The following is a 15,000-nucleotide window of genomic DNA, read 5'->3' as shown; positions in this document are numbered from 1 at the left end:
GGTCAGTGAGTGCTGAAGGAAAGCTCCAGCGCGGAGCCCGCACCCACCGGGGAGGTGTAGCCCTGCAGGCTGAGCGCCGGGAGCCGTCGGTCAGTGAGTGCTGAAGGAAAGCTCCAGCGCGGAGCCCGCACCCACCGGGGAGGTGTAGCCCTGCAGGCTGAGCGCCGGGAGCCGTCGGTCAGTGAGTGCTGAAGGAAAGCTCCAGCGCGGAGCCCGCACCCACCGGGGAGGTGTAGCCCTGCAGGCTGAGCGCCGGGAGCCGTCGGTCAGTGAGTGCTGAAGGAAAGCTCCAGCGCGGAGCCCGCACCCACCGGGGAGGTGTAGCCCTGCAGGCTGAGCGCCGGGAGCCGTCGGTCAGTGAGTGCTGAAGGAAAGCTCCAGCGCGGAGCCCGCACCCACCGGGGAGGTGTAGCCCTGCAGGCTGAGCGCCGGGAGCCGTCGGTCAGTGAGTGCTGAAGGAAAGCTCCAGCGCGGAGCCCGCACCCACCGGGGAGGTGTAGCCCTGCAGGCTGAGCGCCGGGAGCCGTCGGTCAGTGAGTGCTGAAGGAAAGCTCCAGCGCGGAGCCCGCACCCACCGGGGAGGTGTAGCCCTGCAGGCTGAGCGCCGGGAGCCGTCGGTCAGTGAGTGCTGAAGGAAAGCTCCAGCGCGGAGCCCGCACCCACCGGGGAGGTGTAGCCCTGCAGGCTGAGCGCCGGGAGCCGTCGGTCGGTCGGTCGGTCAGTCAGTGAGTGAGTGAGTGTGTGTTGCGCTGGAGGAAAGCTCCAGCCCGGCGTCCGTCCCCACCGGGGAGGAGTAGGCCTGCTGACTGAGCGCTGGGAGCCGGGAGCCTTTCCTGCAGTCAGTCGGTCGGTCAGTGAGTGAGTGAGTGTGTGTGCTGAAGGGAAGCTCCAGCCCGGCGTCCGTCCCCACCGGGGAGGAGTAGGCCTGCTGACTGAGCGCTGGGAGCCGGGAGCCTTTCCTGCAGTCAGTCGGTCGGTCAGTGAGTGAGTGAGTGTGTGTGCTGAAGGGAAGCTCCAGCCCGGCGTCCGTCCCCACCGGGGAGGAGTAGGCCTGCTGACTGAGCGCTGGGAGCCGGGAGCCTTTCCTGCAGTCAGTCGGTCGGTCAGTGAGTGAGTGAGTGTGTGTGCTGAAGGGAAGCTCCAGCCCGGCGTCCGTCCCCACCGGGGAGGAGTAGGCCTGCTGACTGAGCGCTGGGAGCCGGGAGCCTTTCCTGCAGTCAGTCGGTCGGTCAGTGAGTGAGTGAGTGTGTGTGCTGAAGGGAAGCTCCAGCCCGGCGTCCGTCCCCACCGGGGAGGAGTAGGCCTGCTGACTGAGCGCTGGGAGCCGGGAGCCTTTCCTGCAGTCAGTCGGTCGGTCAGTGAGTGAGTGAGTGTGTGTGCTGAAGGGAAGCTCCAGCCCGGCGTCCGTCCCCACCGGGGAGGAGTAGGCCTGCTGACTGAGCGCTGGGAGCCGGGAGCCTTTCCTGCAGTCAGTCGGTCGGTCAGTGAGTGAGTGAGTGTGTGTGCTGAAGGGAAGCTCCAGCCCGGCGTCCGTCCCCACCGGGGAGGAGTAGGCCTGCTGACTGAGCGCTGGGAGCCGGGAGCCTTTCCTGCAGTCAGTCGGTCGGTCAGTGAGTGAGTGAGTGTGTGTGCTGAAGGGAAGCTCCAGCCCGGCGTCCGTCCCCACCGGGGAGTTGTGCCCGGGCCCGGGCCTCCTGCCGACGGACCGTGTGGCGCATTGTCCCGACTGCGGACTTTCTCCAGCAAAAAGGCGGAGGTGCAGTACCGCCATTTCGCCACACGAGGGACGGAATGGCACCCAACTGCCCCCTGGTGTCGAAAAAGCGCAAGGGCACCCGGGCCGGTCCGCCCCAGGCAGCGGCCGAGATGCAGCACCGGGGGCCCGGCCTGCCTGCCCTGGAGGTCAGCCTGCCAGCCCTGGAGGTCTGCCTTCCAGCCCTGGAGGACAGCCTGCCTGCCCTGGTAGCAGCACTGCCTGCCTTCCAGCCCTGGAGGTCTGCCTGTTAGCCCTGGAGGTCTGCTATCCAGCCCTGGTAGCAGCACTGCCTGCCCTGGAGGTCTGCCTGTTAGCCCTGGAGGACAGCCTGCCTGCCCTGGTAGCAGCACTGCCTGCCTTCCAGCCCTGGAGGTCTGCCTGTTAGCCCTGGAGGTCTGCTATCCAGCCCTGGTAGCAGCACTGCCTGCCCTGGAGGTCTGCCTGCCTGCCTTCCAGCCCTGGAGGTCTGCTATCCAGCCCTGGTAGCAGCACTGCCTGCCCTGGAGGTCTGCCTGCCTGCCCTGGAGGTCTGCCTTCCAGCCCTGGAGGACAGCCTGCCTGCCCTGGTAGCAGCACTGCCTGCCTTCCAGCCCTGGAGGTCTGCCTGTTAGCCCTGGAGGTCTGCTATCCAGCCCTGGTAGCAGCACTGCCTGCCCTGGAGGTCTGCCTGCCTGCCCTGGAGGTCTGCCTGTTAGCCCTGGAGGTCAGCCTGTTAGCCCTGGAGGTCTGCTATCCAGCCCTGGAGGTCAGCTATCCAGCCCTGGAGGTCTGCCTGCCTGCCCTGGAGGTCTGCCTGTTAGCCCTGGAGGTCTGCTATCCAGCCCTGGAGGTCTGCTATCCAGCCCTGGAGGTCTGCTATCCAGCCCTGGTAGCAGCACTGCCAGCCCTGGAGGTCTGCCTGTTAGCCCTGGAGGTCTGCTATCCAGCCCTGGTAGCAGCACTGCCTGCCCTGGAGGTCTGCCTGCCTGCCCTGGAGGTCTGCCTGTTAGCCCTGGAGGTCAGCCTGTTAGCCCTGGAGGTCTGCTATCCAGCCCTGGAGGTCAGCTATCCAGCCCTGGAGGTCTGCCTGCCTGCCTGCCTGCCCTGGAGGTCAGCCTGCCAGCCCTGGAGGTCTGCCTGTTAGCCCTGGAGGTCTGCTATCCAGCCCTGGAGGTCTGCTATCCAGCCCTGGTAGCAGCACTGCCAGCCCTGGAGGTCTGCCTGTTAGCCCTGGAGGTCTGCTATCCAGCCCTGGTAGCAGCACTGCCTGCCCTGGAGGTCTGCCTGCCTGCCCTGGAGGTCTGCCTGTTAGCCCTGGAGGTCTGCTATCCAGCCCTGGAGGTCTGCTATCCAGCCCTGGTAGCAGCACTGCCAGCCCTGGAGGTCTGCCTGTTAGCCCTGGAGGTCTGCTATCCAGCCCTGGTAGCAGCACTGCCTGCCCTGGAGGTCTGCCTGCCTGCCCTGGAGGTCTGCCTGTTAGCCCTGGAGGTCAGCCTGTTAGCCCTGGAGGTCTGCTATCCAGCCCTGGAGGTCAGCTATCCAGCCCTGGAGGTCTGCCTGCCTGCCTGCCTGCCCTGGAGGTCAGCCTGCCAGCCCTGGAGGTCTGCCTGTTAGCCCTGGAGGTCTGCTATCCAGCCCTGGAGGTCTGCTATCCAGCCCTGGTAGCAGCACTGCCAGCCCTGGAGGTCTGCCTGTTAGCCCTGGAGGTCTGCTATCCAGCCCTGGTAGCAGCACTGCCTGCCCTGGAGGTCTGCCTGCCTGCCCTGGAGGTCTGCCTGTTAGCCCTGGAGGTCTGCTATCCAGCCCTGGAGGTCTGCTATCCAGCCCTGGTAGCAGCACTGCCAGCCCTGGAGGTCTGCCTGTTAGCCCTGGAGGTCTGCTATCCAGCCCTGGTAGCAGCACTGCCTGCCCTGGAGGTCTGCCTGCCTGCCCTGGAGGTCTGCCTGTTAGCCCTGGAGGTCAGCCTGTTAGCCCTGGAGGTCTGCTATCCAGCCCTGGAGGTCAGCTATCCAGCCCTGGAGGTCTGCCTGCCTGCCTGCCTGCCCTGGAGGTCAGCCTGCCAGCCCTGGAGGTCTGCCTGTTAGCCCTGGAGGTCTGCTATCCAGCCCTGGAGGTCTGCTATCCAGCCCTGGTAGCAGCACTGCCAGCCCTGGAGGTCTGCCTGTTAGCCCTGGAGGTCTGCTATCCAGCCCTGGTAGCAGCACTGCCTGCCCTGGAGGTCTGCCTGCCTGCCCTGGAGGTCTGCCTGTTAGCCCTGGAGGTCTGCTATCCAGCCCTGGAGGTCTGCTATCCAGCCCTGGTAGCAGCACTGCCAGCCCTGGAGGTCTGCCTGTTAGCCCTGGAGGTCTGCTATCCAGCCCTGGTAGCAGCACTGCCTGCCCTGGAGGTCTGCCTGCCTGCCCTGGAGGTCTGCCTGTTAGCCCTGGAGGTCAGCCTGTTAGCCCTGGAGGTCTGCTATCCAGCCCTGGAGGTCAGCTATCCAGCCCTGGAGGTCTGCCTGCCTGCCTGCCTGCCCTGGAGGTCAGCCTGCCAGCCCTGGAGGTCTGCCTGTTAGCCCTGGAGGTCTGCTATCCAGCCCTGGTAGCAGCACTGCCTGCCCTGGAGGTCAGCCTGTTAGCCCTGGAGGACAGCCTGCCTGCCCTGGTAGCAGCACTGCCTGCCTTCCAGCCCTGGAGGTCTGCCTGTTAGCCCTGGAGGTCTGCTATCCAGCCCTGGTAGCAGCACTGCCTGCCCTGGAGGTCTGCCTGCCTGCCTTCCAGCCCTGGAGGTCTGCTATCCATCCCTGGAGGTCTGCCTGCCTGCCATCCAGCCCTGGAGGTCTGCTATCCAGCCCTGGTAGCAGCACTGCCTGCCCTGGAGGTCTGCTATCCAGCCCTGGAGGACAGCCTGCCTGCCCTGGTAGCAGCACTGCCTGCCCTGGAGGTCTGCTATCCAGCCCTGGAGGACAGCCTGCCTGCCCTGGTAGCAGCACTGCCTGCCCTGGAGGTCTGCTATCCAGCCCTGGAGGACAGCCTGCCTGCCCTGGTAGCAGCACTGCCTGCCCTGGAGGTCAGCCTGTTAGCCCTGGAGGTCTGCCTGCCTGCCCTGGAGGTCAGCCTGTTAGCCCTGGAGGTCTGCCTGCCTGCCATCCAGCCCTGGCAGCAGCACTGCCTGCCCTGGTAGCAGCACTGCCTGCCCTGGAGGTCTGCTATCCAGCCCTGGTAGCAGCACTGCCTGCCCTGGAGGTCTGCCTGCCTGCCCTGGAGGTCTGCCTGTTAGCCCTGGAGGTCAGCCTGTTAGCCCTGGAGGTCTGCTATCCAGCCCTGGAGGTCAGCTATCCAGCCCTGGAGGTCTGCCTGCCTGCCTGCCTGCCCTGGAGGTCTGCCTGTTAGCCCTGGAGGTCTGCTATCCAGCCCTGGAGGTCTGCTATCCAGCCCTGGTAGCAGCACTGCCAGCCCTGGAGGTCTGCCTGTTAGCCCTGGAGGTCTGCTATCCAGCCCTGGTAGCAGCACTGCCTGCCCTGGAGGTCTGCCTGCCTGCCTTCCAGCCCTGGAGGTCTGCTATCCAGCCCTGGTAGCAGCACTGCCTGCCCTGGAGGTCTGCCTGCCTGCCCTGGAGGTCTGCCTTCCAGCCCTGGAGGTCTGCTATCCAGCCCTGGTAGCAGCACTGCCTGCCCTGGAGGTCTGCCTGCCTGCCTTCCAGCCCTGGAGGTCTGCTATCCAGCCCTGGTAGCAGCACTGCCTGCCCTGGAGGTCTGCCTGCCTGCCCTGGAGGTCTGCCTGTTAGCCCTGGAGGTCAGCCTGTTAGCCCTGGAGGTCTGCTATCCAGCCCTGGAGGTCAGCTATCCAGCCCTGGAGGTCTGCTATCCAGCCCTGGAGGTCTGCCTGCCTGCCTGCCTGCCCTGGAGGTCAGCCTGCCAGCCCTGGAGGTCTGCCTGTTAGCCCTGGAGGTCTGCTATCCAGCCCTGGTAGCAGCACTGCCTGCCCTGGAGGTCTGCCTGCCTGCCCTGGAGGTCTGCCTGTTAGCCCTGGAGGTCAGCCTGTTAGCCCTGGAGGTCTGCTATCCAGCCCTGGAGGTCAGCTATCCAGCCCTGGAGGTCTGCCTGCCTGCCTGCCTGCCCTGGAGGTCAGCCTGCCAGCCCTGGAGGTCTGCCTGTTAGCCCTGGAGGTCTGCTATCCAGCCCTGGAGGTCTGCTATCCAGCCCTGGTAGCAGCACTGCCAGCCCTGGAGGTCTGCCTGTTAGCCCTGGAGGTCTGCTATCCAGCCCTGGTAGCAGCACTGCCTGCCCTGGAGGTCTGCCTGCCTGCCCTGGAGGTCTGCCTGTTAGCCCTGGAGGTCAGCCTGTTAGCCCTGGAGGTCTGCTATCCAGCCCTGGAGGTCAGCTATCCAGCCCTGGAGGTCTGCTATCCAGCCCTGGAGGTCTGCCTGCCTGCCTGCCTGCCCTGGAGGTCAGCCTGCCAGCCCTGGAGGTCTGCCTGTTAGCCCTGGAGGTCTGCTATCCAGCCCTGGTAGCAGCACTGCCTGCCCTGGAGGTCAGCCTGTTAGCCCTGGAGGACAGCCTGCCTGCCCTGGTAGCAGCACTGCCTGCCTTCCAGCCCTGGAGGTCAGCCTGCCAGCCCTGGAGGTCTGCCTTCCAGCCCTGGAGGACAGCCTGCCTGCCCTGGTAGCAGCACTGCCTGCCTTCCAGCCCTGGAGGTCTGCCTGTTAGCCCTGGAGGTCTGCTATCCAGCCCTGGTAGCAGCACTGCCTGCCCTGGAGGTCTGCCTGCCTGCCTTCCAGCCCTGGAGGTCTGCTATCCAGCCCTGGTAGCAGCACTGCCTGCCCTGGAGGTCTGCCTGCCTGCCCTGGAGGTCTGCCTGTTAGCCCTGGAGGTCAGCCTGTTAGCCCTGGAGGTCTGCTATCCAGCCCTGGAGGTCAGCTATCCAGCCCTGGAGGTCTGCTATCCAGCCCTGGAGGTCTGCCTGCCTGCCTGCCTGCCCTGGAGGTCAGCCTGCCAGCCCTGGAGGTCTGCCTGTTAGCCCTGGAGGTCTGCTATCCAGCCCTGGTAGCAGCACTGCCAGCCCTGGAGGTCTGCCTGTTAGCCCTGGAGGTCTGCCTGCCTGCCCTGGTAGCAGCACGGCCTACCTGCCTGCCTGCCCTCGAGGTCTGCCTGCCTGCCTGCCCTGGAGGTCAGCCTTCCAGCCCTGGCAGCAGCACGGCCTACCTGCCTGCCAGCCTGCCCTCCCCAGCCACACAGCCCTGCCTGCCTGCCTGCCAGCCCTGGAGGTCTCCCTGCCAGCCCTGGAGGTCTGCCTGCCTGCCTGCCTGCCTGCCTGCCTGCCCTGGAGGTCTGCCATCCTGCCTTCCAGCCCTGGAGGTCAGCCTGCCAGCCCTGGAGGTCAGCCTGTTAGCCCTGGAGGTCTGCCTGCCTGCCTGCCTGCCTGCCCTGGAGGTCAGCCTGCCAGCCCTGGAGGTCTGCCTGCCTGCCTGCCTGCCCTGGAGGTCAGCCTGCCAGCCCTGGCAGCAGCACGGCCTACCTGCCTGCCTGCCCTGGAGGTCTGCCTGCCTGCCTGCCCTGGAGGTCAGCCTTCCAGCCCTGGCAGCAGCACGGCCTACCTGCCTGCCAGCCTGCCCTCCCCAGCCACACAGCCCTGCCTGCCTGCCTGCCAGCCCTGGAGGTCTCCCTGCCAGCCCTGGAGGTCTGCCTGCCTGCCTGCCTGCCTGCCTGCCTGCCCTGGAGGTCTGCCATCCTGCCTTCCAGCCCTGGAGGTCAGCCTGCCAGCCCTGGAGGTCAGCCTGTTAGCCCTGGAGGTCTGCCTGCCTGCCTGCCTGCCTGCCCTGGAGGTCAGCCTGCCAGCCCTGGAGGTCTGCCTGCCTGCCTGCCTGCCCTGGAGGTCAGCCTGCCAGCCCTGGCAGCAGCACGGCCTACCTGCCTGCCTGCCCTGGAGGTCTGCCTGCCTGCCTGCCCTGGAGGTCAGCCTTCCAGCCCTGGCAGCAGCACGGCCTACCTGCCTGCCAGCCTGCCCTCCCCAGCCACACAGCCCTGCCTGCCTGCCTGCCAGCCCTGGAGGTCTCCCTGCCAGCCCTGGAGGTCTGCCTGCCTGCCTGCCTGCCTGCCTGCCTGCCCTGGAGGTCTGCCATCCTGCCTTCCAGCCCTGGAGGTCAGCCTGCCAGCCCTGGAGGTCAGCCTGTTAGCCCTGGAGGTCTGCCTGCCTGCCTGCCTGCCTGCCCTGGAGGTCTGCCTGCCTGCCTGCCCCGGAGGTCAGCCCCAGGCAGCCGGGTGGCCTGCCTGCTGCTGCTAGGCCGCTGCCCCGAGCCGCCGACCCCATCGACAGGAACACGAGAGAGTTTACAAGCGAGAGGAGGCCACATATTCGACACCTTTCGTGCTCGTTTTAGTCTCCAGTCTGTTTTGACGTGTGTTATTCTGAATCTGCTGCTTTAACTCAAGGGATTCTGTCGCGATTGATGCCTTGTCCTTCGCTGTATGTTTGCACTGGTGTTGTAAGTCGCCCTCTGTAAGATCATCATTTATTATCTGCCAAGAAATAAAGATCATCATAATGTTCCCCAACTTTCAGCTTCTGGGGAGTTTGTTCCAGAGTGTGACGACTCTCTCTCTATCACCATCTCTCTCTCTATCTCCATCTCTCTATCACCATCTCTCTCTCTATCTCCATCTCTCTATCACCATCTCTCTCTCTATCTCTATCTCTCTATCACCATCTCTCTCTCCATCTCCATCTCTCTCTCTATCTCCATCTCTCTCTATCTCCATCTCTATCTCCATCTCTCTATCTCCACCTCTCTCTCCCTCTCCACCTCTCTCTCTCTCTATCTCTCCCTCTCTCTCACTGTGTGTGTGTGTGTGTGTGTGTGTGTGTGTGTGTGTGTGTGTGTGTGTGTGTGTGTGTGTGTGTGTGTGTACAGCAGTGTCCCTAGACGAGAGAGAGATCCCTAGACGGGGAAATTACTTTCAAACTGCAGTACCGAAATGTGTCCGTTAGATGGCAGCATGCACCAAGGAATGAAGGAAAGTGCAAAACAAAATGAAAAGGCACATCGCCTGGGCGAAAAATAATCGTAACAAATCAACGGGGGCATTTCTCCGAAAACTAACACCGGGGCAGTGCTCAGGGGGGTCCCACCTCGTGGCCACCCGGTTTGGGGGGCGATCGGGGCCGGTTCCGAAAATCGCTAAATCTCCCATAGCCAGCCCACGCTCCATCCGATAGAGCAATGCCGGGCGGCCGGCCGGCAACTACGGATCATAAGAAATCAACGGGGGCATTTCTCCGAAAACTAACACCGGGGCAGTGCTCAGGGGGGTCCCACCTCGTGGCCACCCGGTTTGGGGGGCGATCGGGGCCGGTTCCGAAAATCGCTAAATCTCCCATAGCCAGCCCACGCTCCATCCGATAGAGCAATGCCGGGCGGCCGGCCGGCAACTACGGATCATAAGAAATCAACGGGGGCATTTCTCCGAAAACTAACACCGGGGCAGTGCTCAGGGGGGTCCCACCTCGTGGCCACCCGGTTTGGGGGGCGATCGGGGCCGGTTCCGAAAATCGCTAAATCTCCCATAGCCAGCCCACGCTCCATCCGATAGAGCAATGCCGGGCGGCCGGCCGGCAACTACGGATCATAAGAAATCAACGGGGGCATTTCTCCGAAAACTAACACCGGGGCAGTGCTCAGGGGGGTCCCACCTCGTGGCCACCCGGTTTGGGGGGCCATCGGGGCCGGCTGAAGAATCGCCCATACTCTGCCATAGGCAGCCCACGGTCCATCCGATCAGAGCAATGCCGGGCGGCCGGCAACCTATGGATCATAACACATCAACGGAGGCATGATAAGAGCATCTTTTATTATCTGCCAAGAAATATAGACCATCACAATGTTCCCCAACTTTCAGCTTCTACCACATCGCTGGGGAGTTTATTCCACTGTGTGACTACTCTCTCTCTATCTCTCTCTCTCTCTCTCTCTCTCTCTCTCTCTCTCTCTCTGTGTGTGTGTGTGTGTGTGTGTGTGTGTGTGTGTGTGTGTGTGTGTGTGTGTGTGTGTGTGTGTGTGTGTACAGCAGTGTCTCCGGTTTTCCTTTTGGAATGCCTTGAAGCCGGGGGGGCTTTGCACTCATGAGAACATAGGGTGTCCTTGCCCTCCTTTCGCAGCCCAGGGCATTGAGAGATCCCTAGACGGGGAAATTACTTTCAAACTGCAGTACCGAAATGTGTCCGTTAGATGGTAGCATGCACCAAGGAATGAAGGAAAGTGCAAAACAAAATGAAAAGGCACATCGCCTGGGCGAAAAATAATCGTAACAAATCAACGGGGGCATTTCTCCGAAAACTAACACCGGGGCAGTGCTCAGGGGGGTCCCACCTCGTGGCCACCCGGTTTGGGGGGCGATCGGGGCCGGTTCCGAAAATCGCTAAATCTCCCATAGCCAGCCCACGCTCCATCCGATAGAGCAATGCCGGGCGGCCGGCCGGCAACTACGGATCATAACAAATCAACGGGGGCATTTCTCCGAAAACTAACACCGGGGCAGTGCTCAGGGGGGTCCCACCTCGTGGCCACCCGGTTTGGGGGGCGATCGGGGCCGGTTCCGAAAATCGCTAAATCTCCCATAGCCAGCACACGCTCCATCCGATAGAGCAATGCCGGGCGGCCGGCCGGCAACTACGGATCATAAGAAATCAACGGGGGCATTTCTCCGAAAACTAACACCGGGGCAGTGCTCAGGGGGGTCCCACCTCGTGGCCACCCGGTTTGGGGGGCGATCGGGGCCGGTTCCGAAAATCGCTAAATCTCCCATAGCCAGCCCACGCTCCATCCGATAGAGCAATGCCGGGCGGCCGGCCGGCAACTACGGATCATAACAAATCAACGGGGGCATTTCTCGGAAAACTAACACCGGGGCAGTGCTCAGGGGGGTCCCACCTCGTGGCCACCCGGTTTGGGGGGCCATCGGGGCCGGTTCCGAAAATCGCTAAATCTCCCATAGCCAGCCCACGCTCCATCCGATAGAGCAATGCCGGGCGGCCGGCCGGCAACTACGGATCATAACAAATCAACGGGGGCAGTTCTCCAGAAACTAACACCGGGGCAGTGCTCAGGAGGCTCCCAGCTATCAGCCACCCTATCCCGGGACCGATGGGAGCACTTTAAAATTTTCGAGTCAGGGGACCAGACGGCCGAGTGAAAAACTTTGAAAAATATTCTATCTCCTCACTCCCATTGACTTTGCATTAGGGCGACCAGGCGGCCGGCGGAAAAAAAATCATAACAAATCAACGGGGGCATTTCTCCAGAAACTAACACCGGGGCTGTGCTCAGGGGGCTCCCAGCTATCAGCCACCCTACCCTGGGACCGATGGGAGCACTTTAAAATTTTCGAGTCAGGGGACCAGACGGCCGAGTGAAAAACTTTGAAAAATATTCTATCTCCTCACTCCCATTGACTTTGCATTAGGGCGACCAGGCGGCCGGCGGAAAAAAAATCATAACAAATCAACGGGGGCATTTCTCCAGAAACTAACACCGGGGCAGTGCTCAGGGGGCTCCCAGCTATCAGCCACCCTACCCTGGGACCGATGGGAGCACTTTAAAATTTTCGAGTCAGGGGACCAGACGGCCGAGTGAAAAACTTTGAAAAATATTCTATCTCCTCACTCCCATTGACTTTGCATTAGGGCGACCAGGCGGCCGGCGGAAAAAAAATCATAACAAATCAACGGGGGCATTTCTCCAGAAACTAACACCGGGGCTGTGCTCAGGGGGCTCCCAGCTATCAGCCACCCTACCCTGGGACCGATGGGAGCACTTTAAAATTTTCGAGTCAGGGGACCAGACGGCCGAGTGAAAAACTTTGAAAAATATTCTATCTCCTCACTCCCATTGACTTTGCATTAGGGCGACCAGGCGGCCGGCGGAAAAAAAATCATAACAAATCAACGGGGGCATTTCTCCAGAAACTAACACCGGGGCAGTGCTCAGGGGGCTCCCAGCTATCAGCCACCCTACCCTGGGACCGATGGGAGCACTTTAAAATTTTCGAGTCAGGGGACCAGACGGCCGAGTGAAAAACTTTGAAAAATATTCTATATCCTCACTCCCATTGACTTTGCATTAGGGCGACCAGGCGGCCGGCGGAAAAAAAATCATAACAAATCAACGGGGGCATTTCTCCAGAAACTAACACCGGGGCAGTGCTCAGGGGGCTCCCAGCTATCAGCCACCCTACCCTGGGACCGATGGGAGCACTTTAAAATTTTCGAGTCAGGGGACCAGACGGCCGAGTGAAAAACTTTGAAAAATATTCTATCTCCTCACTCCCATTGACTTTGCATTAGGGCGACCAGGCGGCCGGCGGAAAAAAAATCATAACAAATCAACGGGGGCATTTCTCCAGAAACTAACACCGGGGCTGTGCTCAGGGGGCTCCCAGCTATCAGCCACCCTACCCTGGGACCGATGGGAGCACTTTAAAATTTTCGAGTCAGGGGACCAGACGGCCGAGTGAAAAACTTTGAAAAATATTCTATCTCCTCACTCCCATTGACTTTGCATTAGGGCGACCAGGCGGCCGGCGGAAAAAAAATCATAACAAATCAACGGGGGCATTTCTCCAGAAACTAACACCGGGGCAGTGCTCAGGGGGCTCCCAGCTATCAGCCACCCTACCCTGGGACCGATGGGAGCACTTTAAAATTTTCGAGTCAGGGGACCAGACGGCCGAGTGAAAAACTTTGAAAAATATTCTATCTCCTCACTCCCATTGACTTTGCATTAGGGCGACCAGGCGGCCGGCGGAAAAAAAATCATAACAAATCAACGGGGGCATTTCTCCAGAAACTAACACCGGGGCTGTGCTCAGGGGGCTCCCAGCTATCAGCCACCCTACCCTGGGACCGATGGGAGCACTTTAAAATTTTCGAGTCAGGGGACCAGACGGCCGAGTGAAAAACTTTGAAAAATATTCTATCTCCTCACTCCCATTGACTTTGCATTAGGGCGACCAGGCGGCCGGCGGAAAAAAAATCATAACAAATCAACGGGGGCATTTCTCCAGAAACTAACACCGGGGCTGTGCTCAGGGGGCTCCCAGCTATCAGCCACCCTACCCTGGGACCGATGGGAGCACTTTAAAATTTTCGAGTCAGGGGACCAGACGGCCGAGTGAAAAACTTTGAAAAATATTCTATCTCCTCACTCCCATTGACTTTGCATTAGGGCGACCAGGCGGCCGGCGGAAAAAAAATCATAACAAATCAACGGGGGCATTTCTCCAGAAACTAACACCGGGGCAGTGCTCAGGGGGCTCCCAGCTATCAGCCACCCTACCCTGGGACCGATGGGAGCACTTTAAAATTTTCGAGTCAGGGGACCAGACGGCCGAGTGAAAAACTTTGAAAAATATTCTATCTCCTCACTCCCATTGACTTTGCATTAGGGCGACCAGGCGGCCGGCGGAAAAAAAATCATAACAAATCAACGGGGGCATTTCTCCAGAAACTAACACCGGGGCTGTGCTCAGGGGGCTCCCAGCTATCAGCCCCCCGGGTCTGGGGGCATTGTTTTTCTTTTTAATCATTTTGAGCATTTCCCCCAGTTTAGAGATGTGTGCCCCTAGACAACCCATTGAGAATAACTATGAAATGTTCTGAAGTTTTGATTTTCAAATGTCGGTGAAAATTGAAAAACGTCATATATTCTTCAAAGGAAGCATGGGGCGATGGTAGGGAGAGTCCCCGCAGCGTGCCTCGGCGGCGATGGGAGCGTTTTCGATGTCCCCGTCCCCCCCCCATAGGGATAGAAGGGGAGTTAGGTGACCAGGCGTCCCGGGTCCCAAAAATCGAAAAATTAATATAGAATGCTTTTTAATCCAGAAATAAAGTAGGGGGCAGTCCTGGTGAGAGTCCCAGCCACAGCCCCAGTGTGTTTTGGAGCCGTTTGGGGCCGGGTGAAAAACTTTGAAAAATGTTCTATCTCCTCACTCCCATTGACTTTGCATTAGGGCGACCAGGCGGCCGGCGGGAAAACAATCATAACAAATCAACGGAGGCATTTCTCCGAAAACTAACACCGGGGCAGTGCTCAGGGGGCTCCCAGCTATCAGCCACCCTATCCCGGGACCGATGGGAGCACTTTAAAATTTTCGAGTTAGGGGACCAGGCGGCCGAGTGAAAAACTTTGAAAAATTTTCTATCTCCTCACTCCCATTGACTTTGCATTAGGGCGACCAGGCGGCCGGCGGAAAAAAAATCATAACAAATCAACGGGGGCATTTCTCCGAAAACTAACACCGGGGCAGTGCTCAGGGGGCTCCCAGCTATCAGCCACCCTATCCCGGGACCGATGGGAGCACTTTAAAATTTTCGAGTTAGGGGACCAGGCGGCCGAGTGAAAAACTTAGAAAAATTTTCTATCTCCCCTAGGTGACCAGGCAGCCGGAGCTGATTTTTCTGACCCCTAAAACAATTATTAAAAGGTATTTTTTCGCCAAACTAAGACTTTTAAAATTCAAATAGGATGATTATCTACTGCCCCAGTGGGTTTTTGAACCATTTTAAGCCTTTTTGACAGTTTTCATTTTTCCCCCATTGACTTCAATGGGAGTTAGGTGACCAGTCCTCCGACTTTTGAACCTCTCCTGGGGGGGCTGTGAGCCCCCGATTTCTTTGCAAAGCACGTCATTCGATTCGTCTCAGTCCCCTCTATATACCCCGTGTGTTTGTTTTCTCGAAAAACCCCCGGAACACGGTTTTTTAGGGGGGGGGTGGGGGGGGGGTACTTCGGAGCCATTTGGGGGGGGGTAAACGACATTTCCCGAAATTAATTTTAACACAGCCTTCCTCAGAATCGCTTTTCCAACAAAATCCTTTTTATTTCGAGTCTCTACGATGTTCCTAAGTGGTCGAAACCACTTTTGGACAGTTTTTACACCAAACGGCTCGGGCGCACAGCGGGCCGTGTGCCGATGGGCGGTTCTCGCGGGTCTGAGGCGGGGCTAGGCTGCTCGCGGCGGGCATGGGAGTGCCGTGTGCAGCCGCCACAGTGTTCCAGGCTGTCAGCATTTCTCTACGGTGCCGGGGGAAATACAGGAACTGGGTTTTTGAAGACACTTAGTGCAATGAGAGAGGTCAAAACTGAGCTAAGGGCACTTGCTGGAGGAAAGTGGCTGGGCCCCGCTAGCTCTTTTACGGACACTTTCTGGACTTGGCCCGGGATTTTCAGACGGTTCTTTGCGACTGTCTGATCATCCAGCGAAATGCAAGGGGGGGAACGGTCCCGGCCGCACC

The sequence above is a fragment of the Amia ocellicauda genome, unplaced genomic scaffold (assembly GCF_036373705.1).
Source record: "Amia ocellicauda isolate fAmiCal2 unplaced genomic scaffold, fAmiCal2.hap1 HAP1_SCAFFOLD_246, whole genome shotgun sequence".
Classification (NCBI taxonomy): domain Eukaryota; kingdom Metazoa; phylum Chordata; class Actinopteri; order Amiiformes; family Amiidae; genus Amia; species Amia ocellicauda.
Note: the sequence above shows the minus strand (reverse complement) of the source record.